The sequence below is a fragment of the Panthera leo genome, chromosome A3 (genome assembly GCF_018350215.1).
Source record: "Panthera leo isolate Ple1 chromosome A3, P.leo_Ple1_pat1.1, whole genome shotgun sequence".
Taxonomy (NCBI): domain Eukaryota; kingdom Metazoa; phylum Chordata; class Mammalia; order Carnivora; family Felidae; genus Panthera; species Panthera leo.
The window spans coordinates 13,707,879-13,719,549 of NC_056681.1; positions in this window are offsets into that span (position 1 = coordinate 13,707,879).

Here is an 11,671-nt window from a genome sequence, read left to right on the forward strand (position 1 = left end):
GAGGTGCCCTCAGAGTCATCCAGTCACTCTAAGTGCAATTTGGTAGCATTACGGTTTCTTTTCTTACTTTCTTTTTTTTTTTTTTTTTTTTTCAGTAAACTCTGCACCCAATATGGGGCTCAAACTCATGACCCTGAGATTAAGAGTTGCATACTCTACCAACAGAGCCAGCCAGGCACCTCTTTTCCCACATTAAAAAAAAAAAAATTTTTTTTAATGTTTATTTATTTTTGAGAGAGAAAGAGAGTGCAAGCAAGGGAGGGCAGAGAGAGAGAGAAGGAGACACAGAATCAGAAGCAGGCTCCAGGCTCTGAGCTGTCAGCGCAGAGCCCAATGTGGGGCTCGAACTCCTGAACCATGAGATCGTGACCTGAGCTGAAGTCAGGCACTTAACTGACTGAGCCATCCAGGTGCCCCCTCACCACTACTCTTTTTTTTTTTTAATTTTTTTTTTTACATTTTATTTATTGTTGGTAGACAGAGAGAGACAGAGCACAAGTGGGGGAGGGGCAGAGAGAGATGGAGAGACAGAATCCGAAGCAGGCTCCAGGCTCCAAGCTGTCAGCACAGAGCCTAATGCGAGGCTCAAGCTCATGAGCAGTGAGATCATGACCTGAGCCGAAGTCGGAAGCTTAACCGACTGAGCCACCCAGGCGCCCCACCACCGTTCTTAATCTAGATGGATATGGTAATAACTTCATTTTATGGTTCAGAGGCAGGAACAAGATTTATGATTGGTCAATGAGAATTTTCCACTACTCTTGGGTATAGTGACTGGTTCAAGGATGGGGTTGTGATCCAAGCCAGGTCATTGAGGCTCAATTCTTAAAACGTTTGTTGGAACAGTTGCCTAACTTCTGACATCATCATTTGGTAAGCCTCTGCCTGAGAATAAAGACTGCACTCAGGAAAGCAGAGACAAGAGATGAAAAAAGAAACCAAATATTAATGATATCGTTGCCTGGATCCAGCCACGCCTGAAGCTGAATGCCTCCGAACTTCTGAGATTTGCAGGCTGATTAAAATTTTTCCTAACTTTTCTTCTCCTCGGCTTTATATTTCTTGCAATTGACTGATATAACATATATAGGAATATCTATAATAAAGGGAAGGATATATTGCATACCTGGTTTTGACCAACTCAAAACAATTCACTCCTTTTATTTTGTATTTTATCATGATTTTTTTAATTCTCCCTTTTTAGATCAGAATTCAGGTTGTGACCAGGTTTTCCCCTTCCTCCTGGTGGCCATGTTCTTCCAGGGAGATGGTCCTAGTCTCAGGCTCAGCCTGAGGAATAGAATCAAGATGGAAACAGGCCAATCATGATGATCCAGACACTTTCCAGTGATTGGTTTGAGCACTGTTATGTGATACCCTCTGGAGCAACAAGGTAAGAGGAAAAATCTGCTGAGTGCTTCTGGGAAAGGTTTTTCTCAATAACAGAGATACATGACATTGTGACCCGAATGTCTGGAATCATGGGCATTATTTTGCCACCACAGGTGAAAAAAACTGACATGTTGAAAGAGGCAGAGAAGAAATGCAGAAAGAACTTAGGTCCTGCCACTGCTTGAGCCCCTGGGAACTCTCTCTACCTGTGGTTTCTTGACAATTCCAAGCACTGCCCTCTCGGTAGCTAAATGACTACAGTAACTGGAAGCCTCACAAACCTACACCACCATCTGGGGAACAGAGAGTTGTATTTAGGGCTCTGTCTTAAAAGAGAAGAAATTGTTTCCCCTCAGGAACCTCGGCTAATATTTTATATCTCATTGGCTCTGACTTGGTTATGTGCTCATCTGTGAATCAAACAGTGAGGCTAGGGAAAAGAAAATGTATCAGTTGGCTTTTGCCAATCAGAACCCAACGCCGGAGCGTTGGATAAGGTATATCCTACCCCAACACATGATATGACAGTGTAGGAATTGATGTTTGTGGTCCATAGTGCCTAGAAAGACTACAAAAAGACATTTAAGTTCTCTTCCAATCCATGGAGCCATACGACTTTGGGGGAAAGGAAGGAAGGAAGGAAGGAAAGAAAGAAAGAAAGAAAGGGAAAGAAAGAGGGAGGAAGGAAGGAAGGAAGGAAGGAAAGAAGGAAGGAAGGAAGGAAGAGAACGAACGAACATGGTGCTTAGTATTTTGGGGGATCAAGAAAATGTGTACCATATGATCCCCACTCTTGGAGAGTTTACAAGTGAGGTTACCTACTCCATAGTAGATCAGCTTGGATCTATCTACTACCTGCCCTTCAGAGACTATATTTTTCATTGAATACTCTATTAGAGTAACACTAGCCACCATAACAAATAAACCCCAGCATTTCACGGTTGCATAACAGAAGTTTATTTCCTGTTCACACTGCTCTCCCACGCTGTGTTGCCAGTTGCCCGACAGCTCTCCATGGTTGTCTGCATCCAGGGCTGGCAGGGACACGAGAGTGGAGAAGGCACTCACATTTCTCAGCTGCCTTGCCCTGAGCTAATACACATTGGTTTTGCTCACATTCTATTTGCAAGAACGAATCACATGGCTGCACTCAGATGCAAAGGAGGGTGGGAAATATCCCCGGTTGGGCAGCTTGCTTTTCAGTGACAATTCTATCCTAAGGGTAACTAGCCATCACTGGCACTCCGACTTTGCTTCTAATAATGGCAAGAATCCACAAGGAGGGGGAAATTCCTTGATCACGTGTAAGCAATTTAAACCATATACCAACATTTCTCAGTCTCAGCACTATTGGCAGTTTGGGCCAGATAATTCTCTGTTGTGGGGGTTGTCCCGAGCACTGTAGAATGTTCTGTGGAATCTCTGGTCTCTATCCACCAGATGCCAGTAGTACTCACTCTTTCCACCAGTTGTGGCCACCAGAAATGTCTCCAGACATTGCCACCTGCTCTCTGGAGCACAAAACATTTCCATTCCCCAGAAGGTTCCCTCTGCCCCTTCCCAAACCCAGTTAAGCACTATTCTGACCTCTGTCGCCATTAGTTTGCCTACTCACAGCCTTCGTATAAATGGAACCACACAGAATGAACTGTTTTGGATCTGGTTTTCTTTCAAATACTGTTTTCCAGAATCAGTCATGTTCGCTATTGGATGCATGGGTAGTTCATTTGTTTTTATTGTTGAGTGTTCCATTTTCCAACTATGCCACCATTATTTATCTGTCCTCTTGTTGATGAACATTTGCTTGTTTCCAATGTGGACTATTATGAAAAAAAGCTGTTATGAACATTTTTTTCGAGAGAGAGAGAGAGAGAGTGAGAGAGAGAGAGAGAGAGCGCGCATGTGTGCAAGCAGGGAAAAAGGGAGGGAGAGGGAGAGGGAGAGGGAGAGAGAATCCCAAGCAAGCTCCACACCCAGCAACCATGGGATCATGACCTGAGCCAAAATCAAGAGTTGGACACTCAACCAAACAAGCCACCCAGGCACCCCTGCTATGAATATTCTTGACCAAGTCTTTTTGTGGCCAAGTGCATTCGTTTTTCTTAACCCAAGAGTGGAATTCCTGGGTCACAGAGTAGGCATATGTCTAACTGTACTAGACACTGAAGTTGGCCTTTTAAAATAACTAATTTATTCTTTTCATTATTTTGGAACTAATACACATTCTAGGGGAAATGCCAATCATGGCCAGAATAAGAATAGTTAACTTGTGTATGCTATTTACTATGTGCCAAAGCACTGTTTGAAATGTTTTAGGAATGTATTAACTCACTTAATTCTCACAGCAACCCTGTGAAGTAGGCATTATGACCATCACTGTCTGCACTTGAGGAGGGACAGCCCTGAACTGGAGGGTGGTGCGGTCTGGCTCTTGAGTCTGGGCTCTGATCTTAGCCACAGCCTACTTCTATCATCTACCTGACCCAAGTATGGGGTGGGAAATAAAAGCCTCCTCATGCCCTTTCCTTTCCCCTTCCACCCAGCCCAGGCTCAGTCCCCAGGGGTAACCATTATGAGCTCTTTTTCTGCTGTTTTTCTAGAACATTCTTCGTGTTGAGGCAGCTGGTTTTTAATGGTTAAGACATTGAGGTTCAAAGCATCCCACAATTAGTGTGACCTTGGGCACATCTCTGAACATCTCTGAACATCCCTAAAAGGGGCACAGTCATAGTACCATCCCCCAGGGTGGTTGCAAACACCAAAGCAGTTTGGGGTTTTGTTTTTGGTTTTGTTTTGTTTTAAATGTTTGTTTTTGAGAGAGAGAGAGAGAGCACACGTGGAAGAGGGCAGAGAGAAGGAGACAGAGGATTTGAAGCGGGCTCTCTCTGTGCTGACAGCAATGAGCCCAGATGTGGGACTCAAACTGAGGAACAGTGAGATCATGACCTGAGCCAAAGTCAGATGCTCAACCTACTGAGCCACTCAGGTGCCCCTGGTTTTGTTTTTTTTTTTGGTTTTTTTTTTTTCTGGTTTTTAAATGTTTATTTATTTTTAGGGGCGCCTGGGTGGCTCGGTCGGTTAAGCGTCCGACTTCGGCTCAGGTCATGATCTCACGGTCCGTGAGTTCTAGCCCCGCGTCGGGCTCTGTGCTGACCGCTCAGAGCCTGGAGCCTGTTTCCGATTCTGTGTCTCCCTCTCTCTCTGCCCCTCCCCTGTTCATGCTCTGTCTCTCTCTGTCTCAAAAATAAATAAATGTTAAAAAATAAAATTAAAAAAAATGTTTATTTATTTTTAGAAAGAGAGAGAGAGGGAGAGAATGAACAGGGGAGGGGCAGAGAGAGAGGGAGAGAGAATCCCAGGCAGGCTCCATGTTGTCAATGCAGAGCCCAACATGGGGGTGGGGAGGAGGCGGTGTCGATCTCACAAACCCTGAGATGGTGACCTGAGCAGAAATCAAGAGTTGGACCTTAACCACTTGAGCCACAAAGGCACCCCTGTGTGTTTGCCGTTGTTGTTTAAGCATAAAGCACTCAGCAGAGTGGCTCAAGGTGAACACTCAGGAGATGTTAACTGCCAGGATCTCCAAATCTCCAAGCCCCCACAAGGCAAGAAGGGATTTTACTCACCTTATCACACCTCTTTCCCTCCCCACCCGAATGATGAAGCTTGAACGCGGGGCCCAGGGAGGCACTCAGCATCAGCAAGAGAAAGAGGAGTGTGTCTTGCACAGGCTCCTCTCTGAGGACTTCTGAAGACTAGAGCCTCCCGCCAAGGCAGTTCCAAAGGCAGTCAATAGAATTGTGAGTTCAGACCATAAATGGGGAACCCCACGATTGCAAGGGCCCACCAGGCCTGCGCTGGAGTCGGAGAGACAGCAGAGAGGAGGGAGCTGCCTTTCAGACCCGGCAGGGACTGCAGAACGAATCGGGGAGGGAAACCACGTTGGCCACCTTGGCTGACTGTGTGTGTTTACTTGGGTAGCGGTAAGCTTGCTTGGCATTCTGGGAAAAGCCGTCCCTTCCTGCTTTTCCAGCCTCTGTAAGAATAAACAGTCATGTTACAGATCCATGCTGGTGAACTACATTGTTTTTGTACCAAATGGAAACGTAACGTGTAGACTGTTTTGCAACTTACTTTTTTTCACTTAATATTTTTGGACATCTTTTCCAGAACAATACACCTTTTTCTTTCTAAAGTCTGCAGTATGCCGTTTTATAGGCCGACCACAATTTTTTGACGAGGTTTTCTCAAACCACCCGATGATGGATACAAGGGTTGATTATGCTGTTTTCTCTCCTTTTGAGTATGTTAGCAATTTTCCATAATAAAACAGTAATAACATAATAAAGGAAAGCTCCATGCTATAATATAATTTTTCTATTTAAGCCTATAAAGTTGACTTCCCCATCAAAGGCATCCTCGGTTCATACCAATAGAAAACCACCGTTAAAAATCTAAACGTTATATATGAAATTAGAAATTGGTGAATTAAAGCTACCCAACCATGCACTGGGGAAGATTGCTTTCTCTCTTGCTCAGAGCTCATCTCAATGGCTTCCTGATTCTCTGAAGGCTGTTGGGTGAGACGGAGAACAGCTCTCAAAAGTCTGTGTTGTACATCTTAAAAAAGTGACTCCTGGAAACTGAAGTCAGGCCCCATAGGTTACTTATAATAATACACTTTTATGTAACAGTAACTGCATGCCAACTCCTCTTGTTAATACTGTATACAAGTATTAACCCATTTAATTCATCAGTCTCAAAAAATGGGTACTATTTTATTATTGTACTTGTTTTACGAAAGAGGAAACAAAAGCAGAGGGTTGAAATGACTCGTCTGAGTTCTCACAGCTAGTGAGAGGCTCACTGGGACTTGAACTCCGGGACCACCTGTTTCGTCTGTATGTTCTACTGCCTCTCCATTAGTTTATGCATCTCCTGCAATTTACTGAGTATCAGAAAAATGGGGATAGGTTGGAGAGAACAATGAAGATCATTCTGTGCTCATTCTGTGGAAACCTGAGGTATCCCTAGAAAGAACAGATCATCGAGAGGTGCCTGGCTGGCACCTCAAGATCAAGAGTATGACTCTTGATCTTGGGGTTGTGAGTTCAAGCCCCACATTGGGTACAGAGATTCCTAAAAAAATAAATAAATAGGGGCGCCTGGGTGGCTCTGTGGGTGAAGCATCCAACTTCGGCTCAGGTCATGATCTCACGGTTCATGAGTTCGAGCCCCACTTTGGGCTCTGTGCCGACAGCTCAGAGCCTGGAGCCTGCTTCGGATTCTGTGTCTCCCTCTCTCTGCCCCTTCACCACTCACATTCTGTCTCTCTCTCTCTCTCTCTCAAAAATAAATAAACGTTCAAAAAATAGTAATAATAAATAAATAAACTTAAAAAAAAACCCACAGGGGCGCCTGGGTGGCTCAGTCAGGTAAGCATCCAACTTTTGATTTTGGCTCAGGTCATGATCTCATGGTTTGAGAGCTCGGGCCCTTCATCAGGCTCCTCTCTCTCTCTCTCTCTCTCTCTCTCTCTCTCTCAATAAATAAATAAACAAATAAACAAACAAACATTAAAAAAATAATACTTATATTATTTTTCTCCCCTGGGAAAGCTATAAAATAATAACCCTCATTTAGGGAATTTTGATGTATAAGACGCTGTGCTAGGAGCAAAATTCACTGTGATAACCTCATTTATATCAGCAAACATTCTATGTACTGGGGTGTGTTCTGGGCACAATAACGCAGCTGTAAAAAGGCCAACATGATTTAAACGTGTACGAAGCTTAGCGGAACTAGTTTTGACTAATATCACAGGGTAGAAGGCACTGGGCACAAGTTCTAGAGCCTGACCTTGAAAGGTCTTGCAGCTTTCACTTTCGCTGCCTTGGGACTCTGCCCTGAGTCTATCATGCCAGTAAAAGCCCTGAAAGAAAGACCACATAAGGAAAGAGACCCAGCCATCTGGCTAAACTCGCTGACCTTCCAGCAGACCGCAGCTGCGCGAGCAAACCCGGATGTAACTCTCGGAAGGACCCCCCACACCAACCCAAAGAATCATAGGAAATGGGGGTACCTGACTGGTATAGTCCGTAGATGCAACGTTTGATCTCAGACTTGCAAGTTCAAGAACCACACTGGGGGTAGAGCTTGCTTAAAAAAAAAAAAAAAAAAAAAAAAAGGCTCATAAGAAACAATTGGGCTTTTATTTGTTTTTGTGTGTGTTTAAGATTTTTTTTGTTTATGCATTTATTTTAAGAGAGAGCAAGAGAGCACAAGCGGGGGAGGGGCAGAGAGAGAGAGAGAGAGAGAGAGGCAGAGGGAGAGAGAGAATCCCAAGCAGGCTCTGAGCCGTCAGTGCTCAGTGCATGGCTCCAACCCATGAACCGTGAGATCATGACCTGAGCCGAAATCAAAAGTCAGATGCGTAAACGACTGAGCCACCCACGTACCCCAAGGTTTTATTTTTAAATAATTGCACCCAACGTGGGGCTCAGACTTAAAACTCCAAGATCAAAGGTCACTTGTTGCCCCAACTGAGCCAGCTAAGTGCCCTAGTAAATGCTTGTTTTAAGCAACTATGTTTTGTGGTAGTTTGTTACACAAATATAGGTAACTATTATAATACAATAGGATATATGATATGATATAATGTAATAATGACATTTAGTAAGTACTGTGCAGAAAACTACTGGATGCTATAAAATCATATAATGGAAAAATCTGACTTAATCTGACGATGGAGGAGGGCCACATAAGAGTCCTGGGGTGCCTGGGGGGCTCAGTCAGTTAGGCATCCGACTCTTGGTTTTGGCTCAGGTCATGATCTCGTGGTTTGTGGGTTCGGTTCAAGCCCCTCGTCAGGCTCCCTGCTTCTGGTGTGGAGCCTACTTGGAATTCTCTCTCTTTCTCCCCCTCTCTCTGCCCCTCCCGTGCTCGTGCGTGTACTCTCTCTCTCTCTCAAATACATCAACATGAAAAAATTAGAAGAACATGAGCTCCTAAGCCAGGCAGACCTCCATGCAAGCCCACTTTCATCACTTATGTGCGGTGTGATCTTAGGCAAATCATGTAGCCTCTCTGAGACCCCGCAAAATGAGGGTCATTATATACTTACCCTGTTAAATGAGTGGCAAATGAGATAATAAAACACGAAGACATTGTGACACAAAAATAGGTGTTCAATAAATGGTGGCCATTTCTTTTATTAAGCAAATCTCAACACATCATTAGGGGTCTATCTTGGAGCGTGGGAGGAACTTGATTTATCTCATATCACAGAGATTCAAGCAAGGACCAAAAGAATTGATGTGGGGTTTTTTTGGCGGGGGGTGTGGGGGGTGGGGGGTGGATTTGTTTGTTTATTTTTGCTAATTCACAGCTGGAGCCTCAAAAAGTTAAGAGATACAATAGCATTGAAAAAGCCGGCTTTGTTTTTCTTGGTGCACTAAGAAAACAAAAATCACAACAACAAAATTGCATTTCTTCACTTGTGTGGCTTAAGCAAAATGAAAGGAAAAAAAAAAAAGCAAGTCACTTAACTTGTGAGTTCCCCGGTCCTGTGGCCAAGGGGCCTTCCTGCCCAGTACAATCACTTACACAAGAGTGGAGTCAATACCAGCCAAGGAGCTCACCTGATCATTGTCAAAATGTTTAAATACACCATTATAATGTGCAAACAAGACTTTATCACTTTGCCACTCATCAAAACCTCCGGTTTAATTCCAGCAGCTTAAGCTTCCAAAGGAATGTTGAGGGAGGGCAGTGGGAAGGAGCTGAAATCTACACCTTCCACCAGGCAGGGCTGGTCCTCAGCAAACAATGTCCCTGGACTCGGTCCTACTTCTGACCCTGTGTGAAAACCTCTAACACTCCCTGTGTCATGAAAAGCAGACCAGAGATGGATCCAGGCTTGCTGGGACCAGAAGTTTATACAATCCAGGTGGGGGGCGGGGAGGCTTCTTAAAAAAAAAAAACAAAATTAGTATAAAGGTGAGTAGTGATTTAAAATGAGAAAAGAGGGGTGCCTGGCTGGCTCAGTCTCTGGAGCCTGTGACCCTTGATCTCAGGGTTGTGAGTTTAAGCCCCACATTGGGTGTAGAGCTTACTTTAAAAATAAATACGTAAATAAAATGAGGAGTGCCTGGGTGGCTCAGTCGGTTAAGTGTCTGCGACCTCAGCTCAGGTCTCGATCTCACAGTTGGTGGGTTTGAGCCCCACGTCGGGCTCTGTGCTGACAGCACAGAACCTGCCTGGGATTCTGTGTCTCCCTCTCTCTTTGTTCCTCCCCTGCTCACACTCTGTTTCTCAAAAATAAACGTTAAAAAAAATTGTTTATAAATAAATAAATAAATAAATAAATAAATAAATAAATAAATAAATAAATTGAGAAAAGGAATCACAAAAAAATTGTGGGCGTTTTGGTAGCCGGAGTCGAAAATGGCACCCAACGTGTCTTTACTTCCTGGCCATCACACCCTGGTGTGGCCCCCACCCTCTCATTGTCCAGGGCGGTCTGAATGAATCGGAGAATTCCCCAGAAGTGAATGATACACCCTCACTTCTGAAGTTATTAAAGACTTCTGTCTTAGCTGCTCTCTCTCTCTTTCTCTGTTTTAAGTCACTTGCTTAGAGGGGAAGCCAGCCGCCATGTTCAGAGAGCCCTCCAGGGAGGCCCATGTAGCGAGAGGTCGAAACTTCCTCCCACAACCACGTGAGTCAGCTCAGAAAAATCCTCCAGCCCTAAGTGAGCCTTCGGGGGAAGACAGCCCCAGCAACAGCCTGCCTGCCAGCAGCTCAGAGACCCTGATGAGAACCACCCAGCCGAACCCTCCTGGATCCTGAACCCACTGAAACCCGCAGATAAAAGCTTAGATTTATTCATTGTTTCAAGCTGCTAACTTTTGAAGCAATTTGTTACCTAGCAATAAGCAACGGATAATACACTGGCCTTAGGAGATGCTGTTCTTTTCTTCTGTGCTGGCTTTAGGTAATATACCAGAAATGCTCACATACAAATACTTCCTGCCTGCAGCCCAGCTTCCCTGCCCACCGAAAACCTTGCACAGTTCCTAGCGCTGTTCTGTGTCCCTGCTTCCTGGAAGAGTGTGGGGCACAGAGCAGAAACTCACCCTGGACTGGCTGAATAAATGAGTAAATAAGACCCTTGCAAGAGTGATCTTTCATCCTTACTTGATGGTTCAGGAAACAGAGGCTGAGAGATGTTAAGTAATGGGCTTAAGATCACATAGACTGGTGGCGCCTGGTGCCTCAGTTGGTTAAATATCCAACTTTGGCTCGGGTCACCATCTCATGGTTTGTGAGTTCAAGCCGCACATTGGGTTCTGTGTTGACAGTGTGGAACCTGTTTGGGATTCTCTCTCTCTGTGCGCCCCTCCCCCCGCCCCCCCACCCCCCCACCCCCCGCTCATGTGCATAAGCTCTCTCTCTCAAAATAAATAAAGAAACTTCAAAAAAAAAAAAAAAAAAAGGATCACACAGACTGAATCTTGATTCCTTAATGGACAGCCTGTAGTGTCCATTTCTTTCGTGTTTTCCACAGTGCCCAGTACATATTAAGTGCTTAATAATGTAAATTAACTGGGGCGCCTGGGTGGCTCAGTCGGTTAAGGGGTTGACTTCGGCTCAGGTCATGATCTCGCGGTCTGTGAGTTCGAGCCCCGCGTCGGGCTCTGTGCTGACAGCTCAGAGCCTGGAGCCTGCTTCAGATTCTGTGTCTCCCTCTCTCTGACCCTCCCCTGTTCATGCTCTGTCTCTCCCTGTCTCAAAAATAAATAAACGTTAATTTTAAAAAATAAATAATGTAAATTAACTGAAAGAGTTAATGATGTGACACACCTTTATCTAAATCAGGTAAGCATCTCTTTAAATGTTTTTTTTTTTTTAAATGTTTATTTATTTTTGAGGGAGAGACAGAGACAGAGAGAGAGCATGAGCAGGGATGGGGCAGAGAGAGAGGGAGACAGAATCCGAAGCAGGCTCCATCCAGGCTCTGAACTGTCGGCATAGAGCCCAATGCGGGGCTCTAACCCACGAACGGTGAGATTATGACCTGAGCCGAAGTCGGACACCTAACTGAACCACCTAGGCGCCCCAGGTAAGCATCTCTTTAAAATAGAAACAGGAACAATGTGGGGTGGGGGGAGCAGACAAATTGACGTTGCCTTCTTTTTATCTCAAATAGCAGTGAAGCAATTCAGTATTGGTGCACAAAAATCTAAAAAAACTAACAAAACCACTTCAAAGTGTCCAG